The sequence below is a fragment of the Humulus lupulus genome, chromosome 3 (genome assembly GCF_963169125.1).
Source record: "Humulus lupulus chromosome 3, drHumLupu1.1, whole genome shotgun sequence".
NCBI classification, from domain to species: Eukaryota; Viridiplantae; Streptophyta; class Magnoliopsida; order Rosales; family Cannabaceae; genus Humulus; species Humulus lupulus.
The window spans coordinates 59,805,399-59,814,833 of NC_084795.1; the positions used below are offsets into that span (position 1 = coordinate 59,805,399).

A 9,435-nucleotide genomic window follows, 5' to 3' on the forward strand; every position below is an offset into this window, starting at 1 on the left:
ATGACGAAAAGTATTAGTAACACAAAATGTAATTTATTGTGATTAAAAATATATTTAGTCATAATAAATTCTATCATTATATTATAAGTTTTAAGAGAATTTTTAGAGTTGTGATATGAAAAATTATTTTTTATAATAGGAGTGCAAAATTGTAACATCCCACAAATTCTACATTAAGAATTTTACGGAAAAAAATAATATTTTATTGAAAAAATAATTTAATTGGGAAAGTTATGAAAATTAAATCACTTTTGATTTAATTATATATTGGGATGATAAATAGATTTTTATGTCCCAAGTTGTGCATTATTTTTTGGAATAATTAATAAATGATATTAAAATTTAAAAATAAAAAATAATTAGAATTTAAAGAGTTTTATTTTTTTTAATTCATATTATTTATTGAGAAATAAATAATAAGAACTCTTTTTAATTTTTTTTTAAATAGAATTTATTATGATTTGAATATTTTACATTTTAAATTGTGAGATTTAAAATAAAAAAAATGATTGCTCAATTATTATATCATTTATGATATAAAATGTTTTAATTTCAATAAAAATATTATTTTATTAACTAATTGTGATAAATTGGTTTAAAATGTCATCTAATTATTTTTTGGGATTTAAAAATGATTTAGATAAATATTTTTTGTGGCAGATTTAGATAAATATTTCTTTAACTTAAAAAAAATACTCTAGCAATTAAGTGCTAAATTAACAAAATAGAGTAACTAATAAAATAATTGATAAATAAATGAATTAATATATTAAATATCAGATTTTATTTAATTGAATAAGAAAAAGGAGTTAAAAATTATAATACTAGAATCCTAAAATTGTATTAGCCCCTTCTCTCTCCTCTTCTTCCCAGCCCGATACCACCACTCTTTCTTTTCTTCTCTCGCATCTCAGTCGGCCAGACCAAATGAGCCATCTCCAGCAACCACCCAATGACACGCACCCCACCACAAGCTTCCTTGGCCCCCAAAACCCCCAACCCGTGAAGCTTGCCTCCCCACTCGTCGGCATCCGTCGCAACTGGCCCCCCGAAGTTCTGTCGCCGATGTGAGTTTGGAGGATTTTTCTGGCCTCCACCGTCTTCGAAACAAGAATTCAAGGGAATGGTTGGGTTTGTGAGCTCAAGATAAGCAAAACCCCTATGGAAATTGGACTGAAATGTCGCTGGAGGTGCTCACCAATGTCAAGAACGACTTTCTTCTTCTTCTTGTAAGTTCTTTCTTTTGTTTCCTTTTCTTCTTTAGTATATATTACTGTCACTGAATCTTGTGGAGCCAGAATTGCATATATTAACTCTTTTTAAAGCTACAAATCTAGGACCCTATTTATTTTGATATATATATATATATTCAGCTTGAGAAAGAGTGTGAGATATTTGGTTTTGGCTTATTATTTTAGACAAATTTATGCTTACTAGCCATTTGGGTATTCTCTTCTTTCTCTGCGTAGTAGCTCTATTTTTTTCTCATTCTCTATCTATATTTCTATATGTATACATTTTGAATCCTTCTCAATAATTTGTGAAATAAGGGATATCTAAATGACTTCACCTGTGCTGGCCTCTTCGCTCCTAATAGCTTCTTCTTCAAAACCAGGGCACTTCTGAGAGAATTGCCTCCTTTTATGAGCTTTGATGTGTATATTATTTGGTGTAAAGTATATATAGAAGCATTGGCTTATGCTTAGAGGGCATATATATTTGTTATATTCATTGATTTCAGATCTATTCCATGGATATACATACACGGTATGCTCTCTCGTCAACCCTTATTGGTGGTGTAATGGGTGCACATGCTCAATTATGGGAGGTATATTTGCTATATTTAATCTTCTATGCTCTTCTCCTTTTGTAGCATTCCCTTTCATAATGTGTTTGAGTAGTTATCTTGATGCTCATAATATTCTTTTTCTGTGTTTTGTCTGTTGCACATAAATTGTTTGTTAAAATGCCTTAGTGAAATGGATTATAGTGTGCAATCTTATATTTTCATATACTGATGACTTGTATAGCTATAACCAGGTTAATAGAAACAAAATGATACTAGTTTTACACGTACAATTGATTTTTTCATTATCATTGTACTAATTTTTTTTTATCTTGTAGTCATTCTTTCATGTATGTGATATGGGATTTGATCTAGTTAGCGCTGCACATTTAATATTAATGAAGCATTTATATTGAAAAGGGAATTTAAATACATGTGCTCCTATTTTGTTTTCTTCTCAATATTGAAGTGTTATTTTAGAACTTTACATTTTTAGGCAGAGACATCAAAACTTAGTTCTATATTTTTATTTGGAAGGAATTGAAATTTGGTAACTGCAGATAAAATTGGCTTGTGGAAGAGGAAAGAATCATATTAAAAATATCTCTACTTTAGTCATGTATCTTTTCAAGATTAAGCAAACCAGATAACAACTTTGCTCAAGTAGTTGTTTGAATCAAAGCTGAGCTACCACTTATTTACTTTGTTGAATTATGACTTGTCAAGTTTATATTAATTACTATTATGGAGGAAAAGAAAATATACATTTCAGTTGCATTTTTGTGTTGTATATTTGTTGAAACTAGGCATTGATTGCCATTTGTTAGCAAATGCATACGACAAATTCATGCCCATCAAGAACATTCTAACTTATGATTACTTGTTACATATAAATATACTTGTCTAGCTTGACTAGTCTTGAAGCTCAATTCCTTGGTGTCTCTTATTACTTGTATAAATTCTTGATTGTAACTAAGACTTTTATTTGCATTATTGAAGACATCATATGCTTCATATTCTGCAAGACTGTAACTAATATTGAAATTGAAATAATGCATTTTCATTATTTACCAGCATATGCATAATATTCCTCTAGTAATTATTTTTGAAATCATGACAAGGTGGATCATCAAGCAAGAATTAAAATGTTTTTTTCCCTAGTCATACATCATGTACCTTACTTTTTCTGATCAGACTTCTATAGATGTCTAAATAAGTGACTAACTCAGTAGGTCTCAACTCAAGTATAATTTGGCTCAAGTATATCTCATGCCTTTTTTAACACCTCTTGTAAATATCTGTAGTACCTTTGCGCAAACTCTTAAATCGTGATTTTTGAGTATTCACAGAGTTGAATATGAATGGCATGAGTTCTTCCCCAAGGGTATTACTTCTCGCTTCTTCTTGTGACATGAGCCTTAATTAACTTGTTTTCTATGCTAATACTCTCTTTCCAATGCATCTCAAAACAACTATGGAGCGGTCGTGTCACTTTGGGCATCAGTTATCATGGTCCTTTTACTACATCTTTCCTTAAGTTTGACATAATGGTTCATTAATGTGCTCTTGTATAAATGAAACTTCTTGCTGGTATTGATGAGACACCTCATACTGTCCCCCATCATATGCAGGTTTATTTTATGGATACACAAATTTGGTATTCAGTTTATTCAACTTTATATGGTGGTGTCATTGGGGCCTTTGATCGTCTAGGAGAGGTAATCGATTTGATTATTATTTTTCGTACATCAATTTAATTTAATGCAAGTTGTATGTTATGTTTCCTGTTCACTTATTGGGATAGCCTGGTAATGAATGAAATCAATACTTTCTTATCTACTCATTCTTATAGTAACAGTTGTCTCTAATTAAAGCATGCCCACTTTCTTACAGATACGAACATTGGGGATGCTTAGATCAAGGTTCCAGTCCTTACCTGGTGCATTCAACACATATTTGGTGCCTTCAGATAGGTCGCAGAAAAGAGGATTTTCTTTTGCCAAGCGTTTTGCTGAGGTTGCTTTTAAAAAAAATTGTACTGTTTCATGGCATTAGCAATGGTATAGATTCCTTCAATATATCTTTGTTTGCACTTCACCCTGCAGATTACAGCAAGCAGGAGAAGCAAAGCTGCAAAATTTGCACAATTGTGGAATGAAGTTATATGTAGCTTCCGAGAGGAAGATCTCATTAGTGACAGGAAAGGCCTAAAATTCAGTCATTTTTTAACTAACTTGTGTTCATCATTTTATTAAAGATATAATTGGTTCCTTTACTTCAGGGAAATGGATTTGTTGCTAGTTCCTTATTCATCAGATCCAAGGCTGAAGATTATTCAGTGGCCACCTTTTTCGCTTGCTAGCAAGGTAAGTATAAACATTTTGAGATCTTACATATGTTACTGTGGCCTTATTTGACCTTTTCTTTTTACCTCTGCAGATACCAATAGCATTGGACATGGCAGCTCAATTTAAATCCAGGGACTCTGATCTCTGGAAGCGTATATGTGCTGATGAATACATGAAATGTGCAGTGATTGACTGTTATGAATTTTTCAAGCATGTCTTGAGCATTCTTGTGGTTGGAGATAATGAAAAAAGGTTATATTGGTAGCAATTGGTTTCTCTACAAGTAGAATATATAATTCTGTTTGTTTCAGTTTCTAGAAGTCGAAGAGTCAGAATAAAACTAATGTCTAGTTTTGTAGTCTATAATGTAAATGAGTTACAGTTCTTACGGTTTCTGAAACTTCTTTGTCATACTTAAAATTTTCTCTTACATATCAAGATTTCAAAACAAAATTTAAAAACTGGAAAAGGTACTCGGTAATTACATTGTTTTTTTTTTTAAAAAAATTTAATTTTTCCATTACTCTTATAGCTGGGAACACTTGATTTTGATCTTTGCATTTTTGGCTATACTGTTTCTAGTTTTTCATGGATGAGCTAAATTTCAACCAATTTTCTTTTTTTTTTTACTTATAACACCACAGATTGATTTCATTTACGCCAAGTCATTTATGCTTGAACCAAATAACATGTACCATAATGTAACCTGTAGAAATTACAAAAAAGTGTTTTATATATTATTGAGCGTGGATATCAATAATTATTATAGTCTCATCCTATATAAAATGTTGCTATACATTCTAATATGATTTTATGGTTTGCAGGATAATTAGCATCATTATTAAAGAAGTTGAAAGTAGCATCTCAAAAAATCTGCTTCTTGCAAACTTCAGAATGGGTCCTTTACCTACTCTTTGCAAGAAATTTGTGGAGCTTGTAGAGATCTTGGTAAATTATTAGAAGAGAGCATATATGTAATTATATACACAGTACATGCTTAGCTTGAAAATTCAATAAACTTTATTATTACAACTTCTTTGTTGAAGAAAGACGCTGAACCATCCAATAAAGATACAGTGGTGTTGTTGCTGCAAGATATGTTGGAAGTTGTCACCCGTGACATGATGGTGAATGAGCTCAAGTAGGTTTAACATTATGCCATTCTATCTGAAGCAATTGTTGTGAGTTTTAAAAGTTGAATTGTAATTCATGAACTTTTTTCATGCTATACCTTTCAGGGAATTGCTTGAAGTTGGTCATAGCAGCAAGGATAATGGGAGACAACTTTTTGCAGGTACTGATACAAGACCTGCCATAGCATTTCCCCCAGTTGTCACAGCTCAGTGGGAAGAACAGGTATAAAAATTTAGACTCAGATGCATTTTAACTGCAATCTGTTGTAACTATTTAACTGAAACATGCTTATTGCTTGCCATCATTCTAGATAAGATGCCTATACCTCTTGTTGATAGTGAAGGAATCTGCTACTGATGTACCAACTAACCTCGAAGCATGTAGAAGAATCTCATTTTTCACAAATTCACTGTTCATGGATATGCCACGTGCCCCCAAAGTTCGGAAAATGCTTTCTTTCAGGTTCGATAAAAGTTCTTAACTCATAAACATGGAACATATTAATTCCATACGCTCGAACCTTCTTGAAACTAGTAAGGGTACTTGTAATTAGAATAGCAAGGTCTTTTAAGGCCTCAGCATATGATCTACCAGTACCTTTCAAAACCCAGAAAGTTTCCTGTAGCTTCTACTGGCATTATTTCTTATATTTTTTTTTAACGTTGAATATTTAAAAGCATATATTATTTCACTTACTTTTTCCTGGGGGTTATATTCATGGAACAAATTGGCTAGGAGTTTAGTGTATGTTTCTATCCTTGTATGTGCAGGATATATTTTATCTGCAATATATTATATTCTTGCAGCCAGCATAGCCTAGGCTCATAAAATGAAATATTGACTGCATGATTTGTATCTTAATTTCCTGCTACTGGCAGTGTCATGACTCCATACTACAGTGAGGAGACAGTTTACTCTAAAACTGACCTTGAGTTGGAAAATGAAGATGGTGTATCAATCTTATATTACTTGCAGAAAATTTTCCCAGGTGTGTAATTCTGTCTTTTAACTTTGTTTCATAGTAAATTTTCTATTTGATTTAATGACCACATTCTGAATTCGGTATTTAATCATTTCGCAACTTGCAGATGAGTGGAATAACTTCATGGAGCGAATTAATTGTAAAAAAGATGTGAGATATGGGAAATTGAGGAAAACATTTTACAGCTTCGTCACTGGGTCTCCCTAAGAGGACAAACTCTTTGCAGAACAAGTATTGGATGCATTCCTTTCTCATGTTTCATAGTATTAATCAACTTGTTGTACTGACTATTTTTTGTGTTTCAGTTCGAGGAATGATGTACTACAGATGAGCTTTGAAGCTTCAGGCTTTCATTGACATGGCCAATGAAAGTGGTAAGAGTATTTTCACCCAAATCTTTAACCAAGAGACTTCTAAAGATCTTGTTGCAAATTCTAGTGCCTTCATATATTAAGGCCTTTTTGGGATTGTAGCTTTTACAGAAATCATCAACTATTCTGTCTTCTGAAAACAAGATCTCAGTTGCTTCATAAAATTTATAGTGTATCTTTCTGTGTTGTAGTCAATTTTATTTCACTTGAAAAAACAGGATTGTGCTAAAAAATCATGCAAAAGTTATTTTAGCTTTAGAAGTTAAGAATCAATCTAACAAACTCTTACTTCCTAGTCCTCTTTTTTTGGGTTTTAGGAATCAATGTCTGTCAAGCTCTTAGTTCTTAGTACACTTTAATTGTGCATGTTTATTATATGCCAGTGGTGTTTGCCTATGAACACAATCAATGTTTTTCCTGATCTTTGTCCATATGAGGTAGTGTAAGCAGTTATATTTTCTTTATGTTTGTAATTTCTTGTTGTGAACAGAGATACTTGGAGGCTACAAAGCCATAACAGTTCCATCAGAGGAAGATAAAAAAAGCCAAAGATCTCTTTATGCACAATTAGAAGCAGTTGCTGACATGAAATTCACATATATCGCTACCTGTCAAAACTATGGCAACTAGAAGCAAAGTGGAGATCGTCGTGCAACAGACATCCTGAACTTGATGGTCAAGTATGTTCTCCGTTTGTTAATTAATGTTACATGTCATTTCTTCATTTCATTCAAGAATTTAATTTTTTTTTCCTTTGTACAGTAATCCTTCTCTTAGGGTGGCATATATTGATGAAGTTGAAGAGAATGAAGGAGGAAAAGTACATAAAGTTTATTATTCAGTTTTGGTGAAAGCTGTTGATAATCTTGATCAGGTAAATATTGAGAACAATAATTGTGCTTCTATGCCTTATGATATACAACTGATTGTTTTGGTACCGGTTTAAAGGAAATATATCGGATAAAATTACCGGGTTCATCCAAGATAGGAGAATGAAAGCCAGAAAAGCAAAACCATGTTATAATTTTCACGAGAGGAGAAGCTCTCTAGGCGATTGACATGAATCAGGTAACCATTAGAATTTGAAGTTATCTTATGTTGTCTTTTGAATTAAGGCCAAGTTTGAGGCTGAAAGCTTCCAAATTTCTATAGGACAATTACTTGGAAGAAGCTTTAAAAATGCGTAACCTTTTGGAAGAATTCAATGGGCATCCAAGCTTCTTGAGCGGATGAGTCATAGCTAGAGTAACTTTTGAAATCATAATTAAAAAATATACTAATTGTAGTTTTTATTTATCCCTTACATAGTTATTACAAGTGTATATTTTGTTCTTGTAATTTTTAAATTTGGAACATACTGAGTTCTATTGATTATTTTGTTTGCCTATTGATTCTGTCTGAACCATGTTGTAATTACACAAGAAATTATGAATGAATATAGTAGTTGAAAATAAAGAAATGAAAAAATTCCCATATTCTACATGGGACGTCGGTCTCCACAAAATTGTTGTCTTATGTATTACAGGGGAGGATGCTTGCACATAAATTGTCATCTCATGTACTGCAGAAAGATGACGCTTGAGTAGAAACTGTCGTCTCATTTACTGTAGTGGATGATGCTTGCACAGAAACTGTTGTCTCATGTACCACAAGAGACAACGTTTGTATAGGAACCATCGTCTCATGTACGGTAGGAGATGATGCTTTTATTTAAACCGTCGTTTCATGCATTACATGGCATGACATTGCATGGGACGACGGTACTAGAACCGACGTATGAGAGTCCATACGACGGTTTAAAACCATCGTCCCATGTCAATTTTGTAGTAGTGTGTAACTACTGAGGGTGAAGCCTCAGCTTCTGATTGGGTCAATGTGAACACTTGAGCTGGGGCTGAGCTGTCTGCCTTTCTGGGTTCTTCCTTTCTTGCTTTAGGGCAGTCTTTCTTGAAATGACCCACTACTCAACATAAGAAACAAGCCTTTTCCCTTCACTCCCCTAAATTGATCCTCTTGCACCTAGGGTACTCTGGATAAGTCTTTCATGCCTCACTGCCACCCTGGCGTGGTTGCCTGTTAGAACTTGGAGTTGGGAAGGTGTCAAGAACCTTCCTCTTCTGATTAGTGGGGCCTCTGCCCCTACTTGAACCCATAAATGGAGGACCTATCCTCCTCAACTCTCTTCTGGTTATATTGTCTCGCCAGATCTTGTTCTCTGCGCTCTCAACTGTGAGTGCCTTCTCCACCACCTGTGCATAAATAGTAACTCCAGCCACAGTGGTGATACGAACATCCCGGGCTAATCTAGGCTATAGCCCCTGAAGAAACCTCTCCTTTCTGGTCCCATCAGTGGGCACCAGCTCCATGGAAAACTTTGCCAATCTATCAAACTTCAGAGCATATTCAGTCACTGATAGACTCCCCTGAAGTAATATGATGAACTCCTCAGCTTTAGCAGCCCTGATGGCATCATTATAGTGCTTTTCATTAAACAGAGTATGAAACTCTTCCCAACTCAGGGCATTAAAATTTCTAGTCTGGGATATAACCTCCCACTAAATTCGAGCATCCTCCCGAATCATGTATGTGGCACATGCCACCCTCTCATTACCAGACACCCTCATAAAGTCAAGGATGGTGGTAATCATGCTCATCCACTGCTCAGCCTTAGCTGGATCTGCACTACCTTCAAAAACTAGAGGTTGCTATTTCCTGAACCTTTCATAAAGAGGTTCCCATTTGCTTCCAGCCTCTAGCAGCTACTCAACGACTCGCACCGCTGCAGGTGGTGCCACTGGCAAAACATTCCCTGCA

General features: G+C 34.0%; 1 pseudogene; it reads left to right on the plus strand.

The window, feature by feature from the left end:
- The first annotated feature begins 2,899 nt into the window (after positions 1 to 2,899).
- On the plus strand, positions 2,900 to 7,881 carry LOC133824213 (callose synthase 5-like; annotated as a pseudogene).
- The last annotated feature ends 1,554 nt before the right edge of the window (positions 7,882 to 9,435 follow it).